Here is a 23,177-nt window from a genome sequence, read left to right as displayed (position 1 = left end):
AATGTAAGAATAGACCTAAATATATACACTAAAATAATTCTTGAGGGATGTTGAACTGCAGAAATAAAATTTTATATGGAAATAAACTTTTATGGATTATGAATAATTTTGCAGATGCTTGATGCATTTAGGGAATCCAGCTGCTTGCTTAAGTCAGAAAGGTCTCACTGACATGCCCATAACCCTTGTAAGATAGAAATCCAGGCATCAACCTAGATTTAGGTTGCATATTTAGGAAGCATATAAACAGGAGGAGGTATGACTGTTTACAGAGGTGGTTAGTGATAGGACAAGGGGGAATGGTTTTAAATTAACACAGGGGAGAGTTTGATGTTAGGAGGAAGTTTTCACACAGATGGTGATGACACACTGGAACAGGTTGCCCAAGGAGGTTGCGGATTCCCCATCCCTGGAGGCATTCAAGGCCAGGCTGGATGTGGCTCTGGGCAGTCTAGTCAATTGGTTGGTGACCCTATACACAGCAGGTGGGAGGGGGTGAAACTAGATGATCTTTGAGGTCTTTTTCAACCCAGGCCATTTTATTATCTGGAGCAAGACATTGGATGAGACAGACACACCCATTTTCCCTTTCTTGGGAAAATGCCTTTCCCAAGAAGGTTGCAAACACTCAGCTACCTTCTGCAGCTCCTATCATTCATCATTCTCTTCCTCAATTTCACAGTTTCCTGGCTTTATTCATTGCCTTCCTGGGTTTTGCTGGTTTTTATAACAGACCTCAATTCCCTAACAAGAAAAAGAACTGCTATAGTGTTACAGGAATCTCATGAGAATGTAGCTAATAAACAAAGTGAGCAAAGTCTAATTTAAACATGTCTCAGTAAAATTAATAACACTATTGGATATGAGAAAGATCAATTTGGTATGATCAGGGAAACTGAATGTAATTTTCAGGCAAAGGAATCGTTAGGCGTAAATATTTTTACTTTCTCAAAAAATATAATTTGTATTATGCAAAATATTTGTGCAAAACCTCATATTATATCATACAGGCTTCTAAATGGAATTCTGGCAAAATCTTGTACATTTCCAGATAAATCATAATTATGATTTATAAGCTGATTTCATAAGCTTGTATTTATTAGAATCATCTCCAAATCAGCCTTATTTTTTAAATTTTTGCTGCTTGTTTACCCTGGACACTCTTAGGTGTCTGGCAAAGAGGCAAAGAAGAGAAGACACAGTAATTCATACCAGTGGAAAATGCATAGATTAACAGATATACTTTTCATGCTGGGCATTGTTAAAGATTAAACCCTAGAATCTGGCACTTGGAGGAGGTAGAAGGATATTACTTCTTGCCTGGCAGTATCTTAAATAACACTTTCTGTCAATGACAGTTATTACTCCTCTCTCCTAAATGATCAAGTGAATATGTTTACCGGAGTAGATCATTCACATTTATGAGCCCAAACTCACTAAACAGTTTTATTTAAAAGACAAAACTCATAGATGCATTCTACCAAAATTGGTATAAACATCTAAATGGAGAGCAGAAACCTCACTCACACACCAGGAAGGTAAATGTTTCAACACAAATTTTCTATGTAGTAGTCACCAGAGAATCCCCATAGTCTACCTCTACCAAAGAAACTCAGATTCAATATTTTATTCCCCAATGTAATTATCACTCCTCATTTTTCAGACTGAAGTGAGCCCAGCTATACAGACAGAGATCTCAGTGGAATACAAACCTGCATGATTCCCTCTCTCAGGAATCCCGAGCCTTTGAACAAATGGTTTCATTATGGGAAAAAGAGGTGAAGTGTTTTTCTGCACAGCCAAGGTTCTTCATGTCAACAGCAGCCTTTCCCAGCACTGTAACTGAGTTTAAATCTTCTTTTCATCTGTAAGCTTTATGTAAGGGCTTTGAACTGGTGAGCCACTGATTGATGGTAAGGCGAGAAAAGTGGTATTTACCTTGCAGATGTGCCTCTACCAGAAATTCATCCACAATTATTAAGAATTGTGTTGGTGTAACTGAGGCACATTGAATGCAACAACACTGTTACAGCGCAGAAAGTCATCTTCCACTGCAGAGACATGATCAGCTTTCCTCCTTGAGGAAAGCAAAATGAATGCCATAAAACCCATGAAAACCATGGCACTAGAGCAATGAGAGACAGCCCAAGAGATAAATGCTGTATTCTGCGTGAAAGAGAGCAGAACTTCACTTTATTTACTCCAAAAATAACTTCCCTGATAAAGTCCAGGTTCTAACAGAATTGAGTAAGCCAAAGTATTTTGATACAGAGAGGAGCTTTACCTTATGACAAAAAGTTTTGTGGAATACAGCCTTCAGGATGCTGCTAATGTAGTAGTCTTTAAAGCAAATCTCACAAAATCCCTTTTTAAGGGCAAAAAATAAGCACCTTCAGTTTTCTATGGCAGCTACTACCAGTGCTGGACTGAACAACAGCACAATTAATCCCAGCTCATAGCACTGGCAAGATACATTTTCTACTGACTGTTTGTCTCTGCTGTCAAGGAAGGATTGAAATACATGTCTGAGTGCTCTTGTTCTCTCACAATTTGATTTTGAGATCTGACAGAGAAGACCTGGGGATAATTTTGCAACTGTTTACAAACAAAAAATAGAATATATACACACATAAAAAAGCACAACCATCCTCTGCCTGCCGAACTCAGGCCAAGAAAAACCAGGCAATTGTGAAAAGTCAGATGTATTTATTTCTATTTTTAATAGCCAATCAGTGTCTTCTTTGCAATCACTGTCTCATTCTTTTTTCCTAATGGGAAGATACCCACAGGGAAATTACTGCTAAAAGAGGCGGGTCCCTTCATTAGTCCCAGGAAAAAGTATTTGCAGCCAATCATAGCTTTAATTAAGGATCTGACCCCACTCCTAATCCAGACAGTGGCAAAACAGCCATTAGCTCCAGAGAACAGGATGAGGCACTGAATAAAACCCATTGAACCTGCAAGCAAGTTGCTTGTAAGCTTATCACAATTCCCATCAATCATTGAATATGGGGCTGCAAGGGACCTCGAGGGACTGACTGGTTTGTCTCTCTACTCAAAAGCTGGCAAACTGTTCCTAAACTACTCCTGACAGCTGCTTCTCTAACCTGTCTTTATAGCCCCCTACAATGCTGGAGTTTCCTCTATTTCCCCCAGGCAGTCTCACACCAATCTCTGAGCCTTAGAAAAGTTTGAATTTTGTTTTTCCTTCCCCTGCTGCATGGTCTAAATCTTCTCAGACATGGTTTAGCTGACCACTGGACCCTTGCTCTGGGTTTCATTCTCTTTAGCCTCTTACCAGTGCAAAGAAGGTAGAAAGCTTAATATTTCACAGAGTTGATGATATTTCAGACCTGAGCTGGACAAACAGTACGCCTTCAGATGTGACATGGGTCACCTTGTCTGGAACTTCACTAGAACTTGAGGGAAATTTTCAGTTCTCCGTCTTTGGAAACATGAAGCCTTTGATTAAATTCACCATTTCCCAGAACTGCTGCTTGAGGATGATAATTGTAGCTTCAGGAGGGCTGACTTTCTGGTGTTAAGCCTCCCAATCATTCTAAGAACAAGGAGCTGGAATAATCTGTTCAAAAGAGGCACATTTTAAATACATTATTTATGCCACCCTGCAGGGGGGAAATTGTTGTTATTCTCAGTTAACCACCATTTGGTGACCCAGGACTCCTCCCATTACCTGCTGAGTCAAGTTAGCATGTTGCAAAATGCAAAATAAAACTTAATTTATTATGATTAAGCACTATGTGACAAGTAAACAGTCCCAGCACAGCAGTGGCCAGAGTGACTTTCTTCCTGAAAGCTCCAGTTCTCACTCCTCTGATACTTGGACTTGTGTGTCTCCTTGATGCATTTCTCCCCTTCTTCATTGTTTGACACTGTTTGGGAATGTTTTGTTTCCTCTCAGACTTTTACTCTGTCATGCAAATAAATAAACAAACAAACAAACAAATAAATAAAATTAAGAAGACAAACAGTAATAATAATCTCCTACGCTAAAACTCCGAGTTATTGCAAAAGTAAAAGAACATCCCTTGATGGTGATAATGCTAAGAATCACCTACGGAGCTCTGCCTGCAGAGCTGTAGGGAAGAAGTCAATGCATAAACCCTCATTCTCTAAGCAGAGGGGGCTTCTGCCATTCCTACCCTACACCTGACTATCTCTCCAGGGATGACACTGCTCCCTGTACTACTTACTGATACCCACTTGCAAACTTGCAATTTCAGTTGATTGGAAACACCAAATTGAATACATGCTTGTCCTGGAATTGGTTTACCACCACATTTTGGTCTCTCTGGACCACTGCTGCCAGTTTTTAAGCCTCACAGCAACTAAGCACTTCTTTCTGTATTATTTGCACAGATTTCCTAGAATGTGATCAAAAGCTCAGTAAGGGCAACAGATAAAAGTCTGGCTGATTTCAGGGGACATCAAATCAAAAAGAGTCACTATCTGATTAAGATTTAAGCATTAATCCTCATTAGGCACTAGCAAAGTACAAGTGACAGTATTTTTTTATTTTTTATTTCTTGGTCAAAATGCAAGATTTAACAGTTGTTCAAATGATTGTGCATTAGCGGGATAAGAAATGGAATAAAAGATTTTACTTGAAGCAGAAGTCATAAATAATTTAAGACCTTCAAAGCACTTCAGAATATTGGGACTAACCTTTTGCATGCTACAAATCATATCATAGAATCACAAAATGGCCTAGGTTGAAAAGGACCACAGTGATCATCTAGTTTCAATTGCCCTGCTATATGCAGTGTCATCAACCTCTTGACCAGACTGTCCAGAGGCGTCCAGCCTTTCCTTGCATGCCTCCAGGGAAACAGCATCCACCTCCCCGGGCAAACTGTTCTAGTGTTTCAACCAAATGGTAGAGCCTGAAGGTGTTTTCATTCCTTAAAGCCTCTCCTCTTGCAAAATGTAGAGCTAGAAACAGTTGTAGCTCTTCTCTGAAGTGACCTGCAGAAACTAACAATTGTTGTTCATTTTCTTTTTTTGTTTTTTTTTTTTTGTTGTTGTTGTTGTTTGTTTGTTTTTAATTTGATTTGTTTATTTTGCATTTCCAATGCTAATAAAAATTTGACCTTATTTTCAGTATTCTGTTTCTTTCTGTGTTTTACACAATGAAAGCAATGATTATAGTATCAGTGATAATATAGACAATGAATGAATTTTATGTCTGAAATTTCCTATATGAGATGGATTCTTTTTTGCTTGTCCTTGTGATTTTGCATCATAGTTCTAAATATTTGGCACACGTTATCTCTCAAATGTTGGCCATATAATCCAACAGGATACCTTCTATAGCTTGTAGATAATTAAGATGTGGGCAGGACTGCCTCTCAAAATTATTTGCACCTTTTCAATTGCCAGAGTGATACAAAGAGGTACATATAGCAGTTGAAATGCTGAAGTACACATATTTTTTTCCTATTAGAAGTATAAACAGTCTCTGCTCTTACATAGAGGTTAAAATGGGTCAGAAAGAAAAGCAAAACCTATGGTTAATTTTTCACCATTCAAGCTTTATATAGTTCTGTATAACCAAGTTTCAGCTTTGCTCTGTCCCAGTTTTTGATACCAGGTACTTCTGCTGTATCCTAACTCATTCAGCACTCATACAGGAAAATGTATTTGTCAGTTTATCAGTAATGTAATCAAATTGTGTCAGAAAGGAAGGGGAGGCTGCAGGGATTTAAGGGTGAAACAAGATTTTTTCTTTTTATGAGTCCAATTCATATCAATCAAAGTCAAAAGGAAACAATTCCAATATCTTATTTTAATGCTTTTGTTTATCCTGGAGTTCAGTTGCCATAAAAACTGTATGTTTAAAGTGTCCTTTGGGGAGTTAAAGTCCCATAAACTCTTGTAACCCAGTGATGTGAGATAATGAAACTACCTATAAAAGTACGGCAAAATTAGATTTTTTTTTTTTTTTTTTTTTATTGTAATCATCAAATAGTTTTCCTCAAGGTATTGATTGAATTATACATAAACTTTACATGATGGTGGAAAAGAAAAAAAAAAAAAAGAAAGTAGAAAGACAGGGAAAGTGAAAAGGAAAGGGAAGGAGAAGGATAAGGAGGAAGGGAAGAGAAAGGGAAAAAGGAAAGGGAAAGGGAAGGGGAAGGGGAATGAAGCTGTTTGCAGAACTTCTTACAAGCAACCAAAATAAAATCTAGGCTAGCACTTGCAAACAATAATATTTAACTGTACATGTATCCACGGTTTCTTTTCATAAAACATACATGCAGAAATGTCCAAGGACTTCTTTGGAAGACTGGAAGAAGCTTTTACTTCCCAAAGTTCTTTTTTGAAGGTGGAAAATTCCTTCTATTATCAAAATTTGTCTCATTAATAATCTAAAATTACATGCTTCTAATCCTTTCAGAATTTTTGTTTTACATTGATTTCACTATTGGATATTTGTCCCCTGAAATTGAACCTTCTGCATAACCTAATGAAGTTCTGACAGATATAAATGGGTTAAAAGCACCTGTTGAAATGGGGATTCTTCTTCTACTCATGATTTAGCAGTGGCATTTAGCAGGGCTTCACTATGTGCTACATGACCCCAGGACACAGCCAAGTGACAATTGCCTTCGGCACTCAGCAACTGTCACCAAAGCTGTGATGATCAATGTTTCACTTGGCCTTCATGTCAGTGAGAATATTTTTTTAATGTGATCAAGTGTGAAACTTTCCTTGAGTTCGAAAGCAGTTAATTCAACAGCAGAGATTAAAGGAAGACACAGGTGATGTGAAAGGAGGGGAGGAGGAATGCCACTTGCTCTGAAAACCAGACAGCAGCAATCACAAAAGCCTCAAGGTCTTTCTTGCCTTGTCTACCTGCTCTCAGTTCCACAGATGTCAGGGGTGATGTTTTTTTGGCAAGATACCAGTGTGTGTGTAGATAAAAGAGCATTTGTGGCCGGACAGACAGCCTCATGTCTGTTCCTTGATGATGAGCTTAACTGAGTTTTATTTTTAAAAAGAATTTTTTAAAAATGTTTTAAAAAGTGGTAAATGAATAAAAGTGAGATCACTAATTCAAAGGGAAATTTCTACATGATCAGAATAAACCTGTGTTTATTTCAGCTGTACACCTCCAGTGACATCTATATCAGCATGCAGTGCAAGACCAGGCAACAATTCCAGTGGCTGGATGACTGTAAAGAGGAAAGGGACCTGGGGTGTTGGTTGATACTTGGCTGAACAAGAGCCGACAGTGTACCCAGGTGGCCAAGAGGGCCAATGGCATCCTGGCTTGCATTAGAAATAGTGTGGCCAGCAGGAGCAGGGAGGTGATCATCCCTCTCTACTCAGCACTGGTGAGGCCGCACCTCGAGTACTGTGTTCAGTTTTGGGCCCCTCACTACAGGAAAAACATTGAGTCCAGAGAAGGGCAACAAAACTGGTGAGGGGTCTGGAGCACAAGTCTTATGAGGGAGCTGGGATTGTTTAGTCTGGAGAAGAGGAGGCTCAGGGGAGACCTCTTTGCACTCTACAACTTCCTGGAGGGAGGTTGTGGTGAAGAGGGGTTTGGCTTCTTCTCCCAGGCAACGAACAGGACCGGGGGAAATGGCTGCAAGTTGTACCAGAGGAGGTTTAGGTTAGATATAAGGAAGAACTTTTTCTCTCAGAGAGTGGTTAGGCACTGGACTGCCCTGCCCAGGAAGGTGGTGGAGTCACCGTTCCTGGCAGTGTTCAAGAGGTGTCTGGATGAAAAGCTGTGAGATATGGCTTAGTTTGTGGTAGCAGTGGTAATGGGAGTATGGTTGGACTAGATGATCTTGCAGGTCGTTTCCAACCTTATGATTCTATGATTCTATGATCTATGCTGGCTGCTTGAACTTCTGTGAATCCAGACATCAGAACTTAATTATCTTTGCAGTTAATTTAAAAAAAAAAAACAAACAACAACAAAAAAAAAAAAACAGTTTTGGGCAGAATTAATTCATTAACATCCTCTGAACACCATTTCAGAAGGCAGCATGGCTTAGCATCATTCCTGGTAAACCAATCTAGATGCAACTGCGTCATCCTGAGCAATAAAGCACTTCATTAGAATGTACACTGTCTGGTCTGTGCTATTTGTGGCAGCCTGGTAGACAGCTGGTGTGTTTGTGCAGATGGAGATGTATGGGGACAGAAGGCATCACACCTCAAAGCCTTCAGTGTCTATCAGATTGCCAGTGAGAAGTCTCCTGTGGGCTGTGTGGACCTCTTTCCTGCTTAAAGAACAGAGCACAATTAGATTTTCTTCTTTAAACTCAGACATAAAGCCCTCATTCTGAGATAGGGCCTGAAGGCAATAAACAGCAGGTCTGAATGAATGGGAAAGCAGAGCTGATGTTCTCAGCTCCAAGGAACAGTCTGTTGTGTGTTCTGAGATGTATACTTATATAGAGAAGCACATATATGAACACGCTTGTACAGTTACCTTCATATTTTATAATTTTCAGTTGACTGCAAATATTTTCCTATAGATTCCAAAGGTTCTCTTTCCTGTAAAAAAAATTTAGAATATAAAAAGGACAGATGATAATAATATCATTCCATTCTCAAACCATTACAAATATATTTATATAAAAATATTTCTACAAAGCCATCTGAATCTAATAAGCATCAGGTCATTTTGGATGAGTTATTTTAAATTTCAGCCTTAGGTAGGTATGAAAGTAAAGAATGAAAAATAGGAACCATTTTCTTTAATTGGATCCATCACTGACTTATAATGAAAGAGTACTTCATATCTCCCAAAATTTAAAAGACAATAAAATATGTCTTGTTTGGCAGCAGACTGAGATTTGCTCTTCTTCTGCTTAAAATACTGGAGCTATGTATGATAACTATCCCTCTTAATTTTAATGAGTCAAAAGTAGTGCGCTGATACTTTTCTTACATCAAGGACTGGTATGTAACAAAGCTAATTTTTTCCCTCCTTTTCACTAACTGAAAAGTTTACTCCTTCTGGAGTGGAATTAATATAAGCAACACTTATTGAGGACATCTTCCGCAGAGAAGTATCTCTGTTTATGTCCAGATGCGGGGAGATGAAGGTCACAGAAGCTTATTTTTCTAGGCTGTATTTGAGCTTAGACCGCTGCGTTAGTGCCATGTTGAAACTGGAAGATAGCATCCAAACACTGCAAGGGTAAGGAATTCACTAAGCCTAGAGTATGTAAGGCTAACGTTTCCAAGGTCCAGAGCTCAGCACAAAAGAGGAGAGGTTAATAAACAGGCACTGAAGTATCTGGATCCCTATGGTTCATGCCTATTTTTGTGCCACCAAATACTGTGGAATGCATCACTCTCTCAGAAACACAGAGTAAAGCTAATTCTGATTGGCATTGAGAAAGTGCAGTATCAACCACAAATTAAGATTTTACAGGTAATTTTTTTTATTACAATGTACCAGCAAAGTTTACCCTCCCAACATCATATTTTGATTTTGAGAGTGGAGTGTATATATATTGATATATATATATATAGTGATAAGAGATGATAATTTCAAGCAAGACTACAGGCTTCCTGCAAAACAAACTTTAATTTCGTTAACTTTAATTTCATTAACTAAAAAAAAAAAACAAAAACAAACAAACAAAAAAAACCACCACTAGTTGCAGTCAGAATTGCATTTTCCTTTATCATGTGCAAAAAAACAAAACCCAGAGAACACCAAGGGTTGTAAAGCAGGTAGTTATCTACTTTTCCCAGAGGGGTTAGAGAAAATATCTTACTCGGTACATGACTCTCTTGAAGCAAGAATACACTCATTTGCCAAAATAGCATAAGTTAGAGAATTTTAAGTGATTTTTCCTTTCAGTTCTTCAGTGCTTTGCCATTATCCCAGGAATTGCAATACAATACAATACCTCCAGCAGTGGCAGAAACAAGAAACTAAATTGTTATTACATTTCTATTTATTGAACAGTGGAATTACAGGCCCTACTGAATGATAACAAAGGATTTTTGTCTTTATTATTTACACAAGATTCAGGTAACTTTATTTCTTGTCTATAAATAGAAACTTTCTTTTATCTTACCAGTGAATGCAATGCTGGTGACTCAAGAAAGGCAAGCTAGATAACTAGCTGAAAACCAGGAGTTTCCCAAGAAAATAGGTAGCTTTAGCCCCTTAAAAAGATGACTTTAAGAGATCCAGCTACTCTTCCTGAAGGAGCAGGAGGAGCAGCTGAATCTTGCTCCTTACGACCAGACTAATCTAGAAGTTTAGTCCTCCACATCTCAAATGGAATTTATGTGTCTCAGATGTAAAGAAAACTGTGTGTAAAGGGACAAAGAAACATAATAAGAAAGAATTACTACGACTCAAGAAATTTGCTAAATTAAAGGGAAGGATGTTCCACAGGACTTTGTAGGATCTGAGTTTCTGTAGAGAAGCATGAGCTTCTCCTTTCTAGCCCAGACAGTTCTTTAGTAGTTGGAACACTTCCCTGAAATAGGAGTTGAGCCACATTACTACCTAAGAGGATACAAAGGCAAGTGGCTAAAGTCTTCAGTCATTCATGAAATAAAAATATCTTTAGTTGTCTAGTACTGAATTTGGGACATGCTATCCTTAAAAATACTTTAAAGTGCATGATATGTTGGGCTGGGGTGTCAAGTTGACAAACTTCAGCTGTGATTAAAGCTCCTATAAGTTTGCCTATGTCTTTTACTACCTTTGGTACTTTGCAGAACGCCAGAACTTGACCTCTTGTGAGTCTAGCCTACTCGATGCAGATTGACATGACACATATATATTCACCTGAGAGTTCAGCAAAGGCTTTACTTGTAAAGCTTTACTTTACATTTTCCTACTTGTAAGTGAATGCTTAGCTCAGTTTTCACAACTATGTCTTGAATCTCCTGGGGGTGCAACTCTACTGTGATTTTTGATCTACTCATTCCTGTATAAAGCAAGCATTTCAGCTCATTAGATACCGTGGTGCAAAAACAACAGTATTTTGCGCCAGTACCTACATCATGCAGGAAGAGTAAATACAGCAGTTTTACCCAAAGACTGCTAGATTTGAACAGCCCAGCAATGATCTAATTTTCAGCAGCTGGTCTGAGAACCTGACCTCACCCCTCTGGGCTTATAGCAGTGAGACTGCAGCTACAGCTACTGGGGATTGCTCTCCTGGGCTGCATTTGAGTCACTGATCTGATAATGGGTCTGCTTTTTCTATTACACTCCTCTGAGTTTTTCAGCTTCCCTTCAGTTTGAGAAGTTTCATTTATTTAAGTGAAATAATAGCAGGTGAGAGAGATGTTCATTACTAAAGTAGGCTCCAGAATGAAGCAGCTACATGTTGGCTTATAACCACTGCCCAACACAAGCTGGGCAAATACATCTAGATATAGTGCAAAAGCAATGATATATGGAGTTCAGCATGGCCTTTTACCCGAAATGGTATTTAAGCTTTGAACCTTCAAGCAAAGACTTCCAGTTGCACCTCATTTTGCTTCCTCAATTTCTAATTTGTAACCAATACTTGGTTTAGTAAATGGCAGGAAATAGCTCAGAGGATGAATGAAAAAGCCTCGGGAAACTACTGACCTACTTAATAAAAGAATACGATAACTTTACTGGACTTAACATTTCAGAGATCTATAAAGATTGGATTCAAAGGATTTTTTTTATTTTTTATTTTTTTAATTCTCTTCTGCACGGGGAAAATAAAAGACCTGGACCACACAGCTGGCAACAAGATACTTTATGAAGTGATAGGAACAGAAAGTATTGGTTTTTTATTACAAGCCTGAAACAGGCAAGTAGCACACACATGCACACAAAAACACCTTTGAAATATGTGCCACAGGAGGTGAAAGGAGTATTTGCTTTTCCAGGGGTTGTTCTTTTTTAAAAGGAACTGAGAATTTAGAAGTAAATATAAAATCCATCCTAGATGTTTTGCCTTCAGATTTATACTTGTTTTTACTCCTGCTTACAGAAGATGTTAAAGGATTGCCAAATCTAATCATTTTCTCAAGCTGTTTTGTGTGAAGCTGCCGTTATTCCCTTTTAGAAAGTGATTCTTCTGGCATGAATACACAAGCTGAAAGGTGCTGCAAGAGCAAAACCTGGTCCTACAAAATGAAGATTTTTTCAAATATTTGTTCAGCTGATCATTCAGCAAAAGATTCCTTATGTTCAGCAGTAAAACAAAATAACGGCAAAGATAAACCTAATAATCTACACTTTTTAGTTGAATTCACTATAGGATTAATCATATCTGGCTTTAACCACAGAAATGAAGTACCTCAATTTCCCATGTAATTAAAAGCAACACATATATACTATAGAATCTTTTTTTTTTTTTTTTTTTTTTTTTTTTTCCTTGAGAAACTTAATGGAATTGAACATGAAGAAAGCTGAGATTTCTCAGTGATTTCCTTTCCTGGCATACAAGATGAATGTGCATACCTAAAAGCTATGGACTGAACTTATGAAACTTGAAACTGCATTTGGAACACCTAGAGACAATTTATTTTTCTTTTGTAAACTGTATTTTTAATTCAAAAGAACAAAAAGTAATTTCTTAACTGAAAATTATGTACTTCATTCTTTCCACCTTGTCGGAAATATGGCATTTCCATCATTCAAACATGTGAATAAAGAAATCGTTTAAAATACATGTACATATATATTTCCAAAAATATTAATTTTCTGGTCTTGAAGCTAGAATATTACTGAGTAGGCCTACTTGATACAGAAATTTAAGTAGTACAGGCTGTATGTAAAAGGTCTGGAACAAATGAGATTTTACCAGTCTATTGAGGCTGACTTCTATTTGGGAGATTGTTTTAAAATTTGATGGTGAGAACACTTTATTTATCAAAAGACAGCCAGAGGGGACTGATGATGATCTGACTTGTCTTTAAGCATCCTATTATCCTTAAATCAAAATCCAGACTTTATTGCACCATGCAAGCAACAATAGGCTGAGCTCCAAAAGAAATATTGTGAACTCTTCTAAGCATTTTCATGACCAAAATACAATTTATGAAACTCAGAAACTAAAGAAAGTGTTTTTAAAATGCCTTGTTTGCAAGTGAGTTTGATATATGAAATATTGCCACTAAAGACAATAGGAAGTCATTTGCAGGAGCACCAGTTCAGGCCCTAATGAAAGAATATTTTCAATAAAATTGCACACAGAAGTGAAGTTAGATGTAATAAACGTCTTCAGGTTTGGTCTTTTTACACAGGTATCACTCCAAATATACAGAAAATAAATTTTCTCTGGGCAAAAATAGTCTAAAAAAGAGAAAGAGAGAAAGAGAGAAAGAAAGAAAGAGAGAAAGAAAGAGAGAAAGAAAGAGAGAAAGAAAGAAAGAGAGAAAGAGAGAAAGAGAGAGAGAGAGAGAGAGAGAGAAAGAGAGAGAGAAAGAGAGAAAGAAAGAAAGAGAGAAAGAAAGAGAGAGAGAAAGAGAGAAAGAAAGAAAGAGAGAAAGAAAGAGAGAAAGAAAGAAAGAGAGAAAGAAAGAAAGATAGAAAGAAAGAAAGAAAGAAAGAAAGAGAGAAAGAGAGAAAGAAAGAGAGAAAGAGAGAAAGAAAGAGTGAAAGAGAGAAAGAAAGAGAGAAAGAAAGAAAGAAAGAGAGAAAGAAAGAAAGAAAGAAAAAGGAAGGAAGGAAGGAAGGAAGGAAGGAAGGAAGGAAGGAAGGAAGGAAGGAAGGAAGGAAGGAAGGAAGGAAGGAAGGAAGGAAGGAAGGAAGGAAAAATGAATGAATGAATGAATGAACAAACAAACAAATAAATAAGATAATACAACCCAACACATAACCATAAGTGGAAAGACTTTAGAGAGAGTTAAAGTCACACTGACATGAACACACCTGAAATAAAGGCAGGATATCTGATCTAGTATCCCAGGCACAGTGATCAGGAAAGAAATGTTACAAAGTTTTAAGTGCCTTCTTATGTTGTTACTACAGAAACAATGAGCAAAGCCACATCATTTCGATTCTAGTGGTGCGTTGTCTATGTGCATGAAAGGAGTGTTAGTAATGGGAAAAGGAAAACAAACAAACTCTGCAGAATTCTACTGAGCTTTCAAATATTTTGGGGTCTTGGCAGTTGTTCAGGAAAAAAAAAAAAAAAAAAAAGTATTTTGCTAGGGACAGGAAGCAAAAGCTGTCTCTCTGGGTTTCATTGCATTAACTGATTAGACATTAGTCTGAAGCAGAACCTGAAATAGATTCACGACTCCAAGGTCCAGCTTCACACACTCTTTGGGTTGATGAGATATTCCTCTCCCAGACTAGTAATCTTGTCTACTTAAGGAAGGCCAGATCTTGATATTTACAACCTTACCTCATATTTCTTCATTCATTTCAAGGAAATATATAACGAATGATCCCCAGCTCTCTTCATCATCTAGGAAAAATACTTGCCTGAAGAGGTTAGCAACATCATTTCCATTTTACAAATGGGAGGAAAAGGCATGTTCAGGCTACACATTTATCATGCTTCCCAGATTGATGCCTTAATGGCAAGCTGCACTGTTCACTCCACAATCCTTCCTTCTGTACCTGTGGTCATCATCAAGTCTACTCTACTTTTATTTAATGAGCACATCAATTATAAATCAATTAGATGCATCACTATTTTGATTTTCTGCTGGATATACGAAAAAATAATAATAGTAATAATAATAATAATGAAATTACATTTCATACACATAAGGTCATCTTTCTGTTTTGTGTATTTCCTGCATGCAGAAATTCTTTCTGGAGCACAGCTGGGGTCAGTGTTGTGTGAAGCATTGTTCTTGAATCATTTGGACAGACTCTAAATACCTGAATAGGTCATAGCATCAATTGTTGAAATTTTAGAAAGGCATAAAAATCCCTTATACTGATGTTGTGTTAACACGTCTACACTTTGTATTTACATACAGCTGTTTGGATGTGAATCACACCTCCTTTGGACCAATAACTCACCTCTCCACAGGCAAGACTTCAAGTAGTGGAAGGACTTTGTGAATAAAAAGAGAAGGAAAATTCAAGAAAGGTTAGCAATCTCTATCACCTACTTCCAAAGTTGTTAGAACTCTTTTTGGGCGATCAATAGAAAGAAGCTTTTGCCATCTCTAAATTAGATGAAGCTCTCTCTGATACTCTGCAACCAATATATTGCCTGTCTCTCACCACCCCACGGGGGCTTGCCTTCTTATCACTTCTTTTCGTATTAACACTTTTCTCTGCTAGTAAGAAACAAGCTACCTTTTTTCTCAAACTGACAAATCGACATAATGAAGTTAAACTCAGAGCAATTATTCTTAACTTGCAAGTACTTTTGACATTTGCTGTTATTTCAGGCTGATGAAGGAGCTAGAGCTTGCCTGCTCTTCTGTTGCTGGTTTTGTTTGCTGCTTTTTCAATATAACATTTGCCTAATAAGACTTGCTCAGCATACTACCAACATAGATTAATATAATAAGCCTTGGATAGGCTCTGAATGCTCCTGGAGGAATTTAGGATGCATGTGCAGACCCAAGGAAACAGACCAATAGCATACCAAATCCTGGTGCTGCAAATATGAACTTACAGTTTTCCAAGGGCTTCAGTGGAAAGTGGTTTTCCAGCCTCTACTGGCACCATGAAACAAGAGTGACAGCAGCTGCATAGAGAGCATGCAGTCTCACACTTTTGGCTTCCTATCTCACTGGAAGGGCAAGAGGCAGAAATGCCAGAAAAGCAGCTTGTGGTGCAGAGGTCACTATTGTTGATAGTGGTTGTGCATTTAGTCGTATAGCACTTCAGTAAACTCACATCTTCTTGGCCTGAAGATGATTAGCAAAGTCCTCATTTTGCTACTTGGAAAGCTGTAGAAAGAGCATCCAATGGAGACTCTCAAATCTTATCAAACAGCTTTCAAAAAACAAACAAACAAACAAACAAACAAACAACAACAACAAAAAAACAACAGAATACAGAAATTGCTAAGTATAAAAACAGAAAGGCAGTAGTTTCAAGAGGTAGAGAATATTTGATGATCCGTGGGGGGGGACCCAAAAAGTCAGAAGGATCATGAGGCCCCGCTTTCACGGTCTGTATTCGTACTGAAAATCGAGATCAAGCGAGCTTTTGCCCTTCTACTCCATGGGAGGTTTTTGGCCTCCCTAAGCTCACTTTACGACACCTGCATTACGCTTTGACAGGTGTACTGCCCCAGTCAAACTCCCCACCTGACGCTGTCCCCGGAGCAGGGAGGGAGGGAGAAAGGAGATAGAGGATATTTGACGATCCATGGGGGAAGGGGGAGGGTGGGAGGGGGAAGAGAATTTAAAAAAATGATTTTGTTCTATTTGATTCTGTTCTATCAAAATTTAGAATGATTACATCAAACTAAGTAGCGTTCACACTTTTTTTTTTTTTTTTCCAATTAAAATTCTTTTTAGATTTTTGAAGTGACCAGAAGTCTGGCCTATCTAAATTTTCATCTATAAAACCTCTCTGAAGAAAGTGGTTTTATTACTTTTTATTATAATTTGTCATTATAAATCATCTAGATTACCATAGTGCCTAAAGCTGTAAATGCAAATGATAATTACACTGACAACTGGGCATCTTTTTATGGAGCTTTATATGTATCCTGAAGGCATTTCCAAAGGACACAATTAATCCATTATATCTATCTATTTATTTATTTATTTATGCCTCTTTTCTTGAAATAAACGAAAACTGAATCGAGCCTTTCCACCTCATTGTACATGTGGGAAAGAGAAATCCCAAAATCTGTCCAGCTCTGGTTCAAGTGAATCAGTCATTGCTTTGACCACACAGAGAGAGGCTGTGGTGTCAGTGAGAAGATGTCAAGAGAGTAGTTTTCCTCTGTCTGCCTTTGACCTCATAAATAACTCAATAAATATGACGATTCTGCAGCTCTGTGAGCAGATGCTGATGGATTTCCCTGGCACTGAGGCACTGTTCTCTCTTTTCTGAATCTATTATTTATTGCACAGCTCTCAGCAAGTGTTGTCACAGCAAATGAGAGACGGTTTTCTGTTGCCCCTGCTTCAAAATCTACCCAAAGGTGGGATGATTATTGAAGACAGATCAAATACTAGGAGGTATCTTGCTGCCATCAGTTTCACTGCAGCATAATGTCTGGGCTACTACAGCACCATGACTCAGTTTCCCCTTGTATGAATCTCAAATGTGTCTTTTGAGAGGAGACTAATTTCTGTTTTGAACTGATATTATAGCTGGATTCTGTCATCAATTCTCTGTGTGATTGTCAGTTAGGAATTCAGGAATTTAGGAACTAATTTGCTCCCTGGAACAGGGAGCTCTGAAGCAGGAAGAATTCCCCACTTTCATGGTTATTGATGTATATATACATCATTCAGCTACTTTGGGCTAAATATTCCTTTCATACATTGCTCTCCACAAACAAATTCTTTTCTCTGCTGATATATCTCAGTTCTTAAATGCTGTATGCGTGTACTGGAGCACTGCAGTTCTTCTGTGGCATGAGAGCCCTTTGCATGACTGGTGATGCCACCTCTGAGTCTGTGATGATTTGGAAGCATTGAGGTAATAAAAGTGACCTAGACTGCCATTTCCTGGTGAAGTGAAAACATATGTTATTTACATAGTGCACAGGGGAATTAGTCCATCCTCCACCCCAGTTCTGCGCTGCATAACACATCCTCAAATATCTCTGATGCAGGGAAATATGCTTTGGATGAAGATACAGCTCACAGCAGAGCAAGTGAACAAGAATCAGACAGAAAGCTGATGCTGAAGGAGCCCTAATCTCTGTCTAAACACAAGAAAAGTTAAGGGTTTTGATATTCTTCGCCCTGCACAGGCATACATTCTCCCTTAAGGCATTAGCGGCTAAATCTCCTTTTTATGCAGCATCAGCAGGGAAATGATGTCTGTCTTTTCAGACTTACAGGAATGCTTTGCATTCAGCTCCAGTTCCTGCCACTAGGATTTGCAGTTGCCTTCCCAGAAAAGTCAATATCAGTGGTCAAAAAAGATTTTATGGTATGAAAAACTTACTCCCAGAACACAGGCAGAGGCAAACCTAGGCAAGAGTAGAATGCTTTTAATTATCCATCTAGTCCACCAAGTTTTAACTGAGTCTCTGAAAAAGTTTTCCCAGATTGCTGTGGGTGAAGCACTCCTGGAAGTGTTCAAGGCCAGTCTGGATGGGGCCATGGGCATCCTGATCTGGTGGTTGGCAACCCTGTCCTCAGCAGGTGGGCTGCAGCTCGATGGCCTTTGTCCAACCCAAGCCATTCTACGGTTCTGTGATTCCATGAATTTATGAAATAACTCATCTGAGGATGTATAATATGAGCCTATTGACTGGAATTTCCCCAAACTATTAGCTAGATGTCTGCCATAAATGTCTTGAGAATTCAGAGCCACGTTTATTAGTCCATCCTCAGCATCTAATATACAGAGAAATAAAAATTAGTTTTTCAAATGCCTTGAAGAGACTTCGCAGTTTGAGTAGACCTCCTGGCTATGATAGCATCCTTATTTCCTTTGATGGATGAGGAATCAAGAAACTGTGCCAAAAAGTGGATCCAACCAAGTATGTGTACAGGATTGTACCATATATGTATGGTTGGACTGGACAATCTTGTAAGTTCTTTCCAACCTTGTGATTCTATGACTGGCTCACACACAGAGGTCATCTCTGAATCATGCAGCCATGGCAAGAGGAGGTCAGAGCATTCAGAATTCAAAACCTCTTTCACTTGATTTATAAAATGAGAACAAAACAACACAGACTTCTTGAGACTGACAGACAAAAGGTATAAAGGCAAAATAATAGTATGAGGCAGGAAGCAAGCTTTCTAACTTCCCTCTAGGGAAAAAAAGAACAAACTGCTTTATTTTTCAGCATTTTACAGAAGTACATATTCTTTCTTAGTCCAGAATACGATATTATAGAACATCCTTCAGGAAAAAAGTCATTTGTCTCAGAGTTGAAGCTGTCCATGAGCTTGGCAACTGTGAGCCCTTGCACTTAATACGAAGAGAACAGTGACTGCTGCAATATCCTAACTTGAAAACAGTCCCTATTGCAGTGTTTGTTCTTGCACGTCAATGCCTCTAGGCCATATAGCTATGACATACGGATGCACAGACATGCTACAGACAAACTGCTATCTTTGGATACTCCTCCTGTTTCCACAGTAACCTTACAGAAACAGCTAGCAGTCAATAAAGAAAATCAAAGGCAGGGATAAATCATAATATTAGGTTAGGAAGAAACAGACCTTGAATACTGAGCAACTGATACACAGCATAATACAATTTAGAATGGCTATTATGCTAACCCAGGGCAGGAGTGCGTAGGCATATGATGTGGCATTTACGACACATATTTGCTGATAGCTAAGCAGGAGCACAGATGAGTGAGTGGGTACAGAGATCTTTATGCTCGCAGGCTGTTTAATAGCTCAATCCTCCTGTTAACCAGAGCTGAGTCTTGCTTTGCACATGATGTGTCCACACACTGCTCCAAAATGCGATGTGAGGCACAGCTAAACAGATGCCCTCAGCTTTGTAAACAGAGGTTAGTATGGGGGAAATAACAGTAACGTGAAAAGACCAATCAAATATGTTAATTCAGGAGTGTCAAACTGTTAATATGAATATTGCTCATTAGTGTGACAAGTGTCACTTAACTTGAGTCCTTCTTTTTGGTAGTTGTCAGTATATTGCTTGAATTTCATAAATAGTTTTTTCTCCCCAAACTGTTCACACTAGAGAGTAGTTTGGGCAGCAGTCAGATGAATTACTTGGTGAAAATTAAAAAGTGCTTTTTTTATTAGCCATTCAAGGGTTGTACTCCAAGTAAGAAGCTTCAACAGCTCTAATCTATTCTCCTCCAGACCATCAACTCACTTTGGATCCTGATGGTAGCAAGCGCAGGATCCCTGGGTAGCCCACTTGCTTTCAAGCACTTGAGAAGCAGTAAAATTGTAGATGCAGTTACAGGGTGACTCATGTTCATGGCAGCTCTGCTCTAAATATTTACCCAATATTGCTCAGTCTGGTGTTGAAATCAGATTAGGTTTCATGCTACTGATATTTACCTAAAGATTTCAGCGTTAGCTTGTGCATGTTGACAAGAATATAGGATAAAATAGCACAGACAAGCTCCACTCTGTAAGAATATCAGTGCTGTGTTAAAAAATTGCAAAGTCCTATGTCTGAGATCAAAGCCTATCTAACCTGACTCACAGTGACATTTCAAATTGAAACCTAACACTAGATATATAATCCTATTGTCTGTTATTTAAAAGACTTATTTTTATCTAATATTTTTTCTTACTGGTACCTAACAAAATAACATTAAGGTAGATGTTGATCATGATCTCAATGTTCTCCATGGAAATGTGTGTGCTTTAAGCCAGATAGGACACAGTGTCATACAGACGGACTCACTAGCATGGCAGCACATTTACTTGTTTGCACAGCACCCCAGGAAAGGTAGACTGTGTCTGGCAGTCCAGAGCACAACATGTGTCTGTGTGTGGCTGACAGTAGACATGCCCGGAAAAGGCCAGGCCATCCTTCAAGTTGCAGCTAAAATAGAAGGCAGTAGAGAGGCAATGGCAGCTTTGTTTTGCAAAGGTCAAGGGGCTGAGTAATTCCACATGAAATCTCTCCATTGCAGATAGTCTCTGTGATTTTGGAAAAATTCCTATGAGCACCCCATTCACATAGCTCTGAAGGCATCTGGGGTTTGACTTTATGTAGAATTTAATTGCTGTGTATAGAAGTACTGAGTCACTCCTCCCTGTCATGACCACACAAGGTAGTGAGAAAATGAGGAGACTTAAAAAAAAATTTATTGCTCTTTTTTTTTTTTTTTTTTTTTTTTTGCTTAAATTCTCTGAAAATCATTGCCTAGTAAATGGGCTCTGGAGTGATCCTCTAGCATACAGCAAGTAGTGAGCTGATCAGGCACAGTAATGCCATCACTGACATGGTTGGTGGGAATACCATCTCCTGCACCAAGACACAGTTCTGTACTCCGCAAGACAGAAAAGAATTACATTGAAATGAGCTTCCATGCCTTTTTTTGTGGAAGGACTTTTAATCACTAAGTCTTGTTTCCTAGGATACAGTAAACCTAATAACTGCAAAGTGATGAAAAAAAGGAAAAAGAAAAAGGGGAAAAAAAAAGAAAAAAAAAAAAAGAAGAAGAAGAAGAAGAAGAAGAAGAAGAGAAAGAAAAAAGAAAGAGGAAAAGGAAAGGGAAAAGGAAAAGGAAAAGGAAAAGGAAAAGGAAAAGGAAAAGGAAAAGGAAAAGGAAAAGGAAAAGGAAAAGGAAAAGGAAAAGGAAAAGGAAAAGGAAAAGGAAAAGGAAAAGGAAAAGGAAAAGGAAAAGGAAAATGCATGAGTAGACCTCAGTCAGGAATGAAAACAAAGATTTTTGATATTTTAGGAAAGCCTGTCTTGATCTCATTCAGTCTCCAGGCTTTGTCTCGCAAGTCCAGCCATGGGAAGAGATTACCAATATATTTTTGGCTCGTCTGAGATGTCTGTATGTCAGTGACCACTACACTGGCTGCTAGGAAGACAAATGTAGGTGCTTAACACTTTTAACCTGCATAGGAATCAAAGGCTCTACCTCAAGCCATGAACTCTACAAAGAACATCTAGTTGCCTTGTTGGATTTCCCAGTAGCATCTCTTGGTTTATCGTGTGATCTTTGGAGATCTTACTTCTGTTTCAACTCTGGGGTCTGTTGTAGAAGCTGTATGTTAACAGCTACAAGTCATTAACAATTACAGCAAAAAAGGCAGGGAAATCTCCAGTTTCAGAAAAGGATTTCGTAATAGGAAGTAATGCTTTGCTGAGGGAGTCTATATCAAATTGCTTAGACCTAAAAAGAGACTTCAGACAAACCTTGTTTATTCAGGAAAAGTCAAAGTCTGTAATTTTAATATCGTTTTGCAGGTTTCTTTGATCTCTCTAGGAAATCTTGTGAAGTGATAGATGCACAACTAGCTGGCACTCTGTCCACCCTATCCTGCTTGCTAGATTAAACCACATCACACCCTCCAACAGAAAATACAATACTAAGTGATGTTGCAGACTGTATAATGGTGCTTCTGCTCTTTGCAGCACATTTCAGTGTGGACATTACTGAATGAATGGCCATTTCCTAATAAAAGAGTTGAATGGGCTTTCATCTTTTCAGTCCATCCAAGGTTGTGCTTTATGAAGGCATATGTATTCCCTCCTTGACCATAATAAAAGCAACGAGGTCATGGCATTAATAATAATAATAATAATAATAATAATAATAATAATAATAATAATAATAATAATAATAATAATTTTCAGGCTTTTTACCAGGAAAAAAAAAAAAAAAAAAAAAAGGTGAAGGAAGTGCCCAAAGTGTGCAATCAACAAACATTAAAGCAATAAAATATTGACCCTAATTTTTCCTTTTATCTATTCCCTCCCAGTTCCAACTTCTGAAGCAATAATAGTAGCTAAAAATCAATGGGTTCCTAATGAGAGTAGTTCACACTACAACCACAATAATTATCTTCTGAAAAATCAATAGGGTAGGAAATGTGAAAACAATTTGATAGAATGTGCTACTTCCTCCATTTTTGTTCATACTTATATGCAACTTTTCCCTCCCCTCCTCTCCTCACTCCCCTCCCCCATTTCTCCCATCTCAGAAACAGAAGTTGTCTTGGAAGATAATCACATAATTAAGATGTATGAGATATGCCTGCCCAATGACATGTGAAATAAAAATATAATGAAGGAAACAATGCAAGCATGTATAAAGGGAGACTTCTTACCCTCAGCAATAGGATTTGCTGCCACGAACAATATTAATAAAAACATAGTCTTTCATAATAGTCATGCTATATCCAATGTTATTCACAACAGATGTGGGATGCAGTGGCTGAGGAGGTATCCAAATGCAAGAGTTTTTTTGCTGCATTCGATGATATTCACAATAGAATCTAAATTGCATGGCTGAGGAGGAATCAAAATACAGAAATAACTTTGCTATGAAAAATACAGGAAATCACATCCCAAACTTCTTCCTGCACTGGATGTTTCTTTGTAGACTGTGTCATTGCTGGAAAATAATCCAGTAGATGTGGAATGAACACAGAATTTCAAC

The 23,177-nt window shown here is 38.1% G+C and overlaps 1 long non-coding RNA gene across 1 annotated transcript in view; it reads right to left on the bottom strand.

The window, feature by feature from the left end:
• Window positions 1–3,771: 3,771 nt before the first annotated feature.
• The window catches only part of LOC116237704 (uncharacterized), a 34,890-nt gene continuing 15,484 nt past the window's right edge, over window positions 3,772–23,177 (bottom strand). Inside the window, exons 4-5 of the long non-coding RNA XR_016462293.1 lie at window positions 8,471–8,535; window positions 3,772–3,931 (exon numbers count right to left, since the gene is read on the bottom strand). This is a non-coding gene — a long non-coding RNA (uncharacterized LOC116237704). The remainder of the gene's footprint in view (window positions 3,932–8,470; window positions 8,536–23,177) is intronic.

This window comes from Phasianus colchicus, chromosome Z (genome assembly GCF_987193195.1).
Source record: "Phasianus colchicus chromosome Z, bPhaCol1.hap1.1, whole genome shotgun sequence".
Taxonomy (NCBI): domain Eukaryota; kingdom Metazoa; phylum Chordata; class Aves; order Galliformes; family Phasianidae; genus Phasianus; species Phasianus colchicus.
Note: the sequence above shows the minus strand (reverse complement) of the source record. Positions and strands in the feature narration are given on the sequence as shown.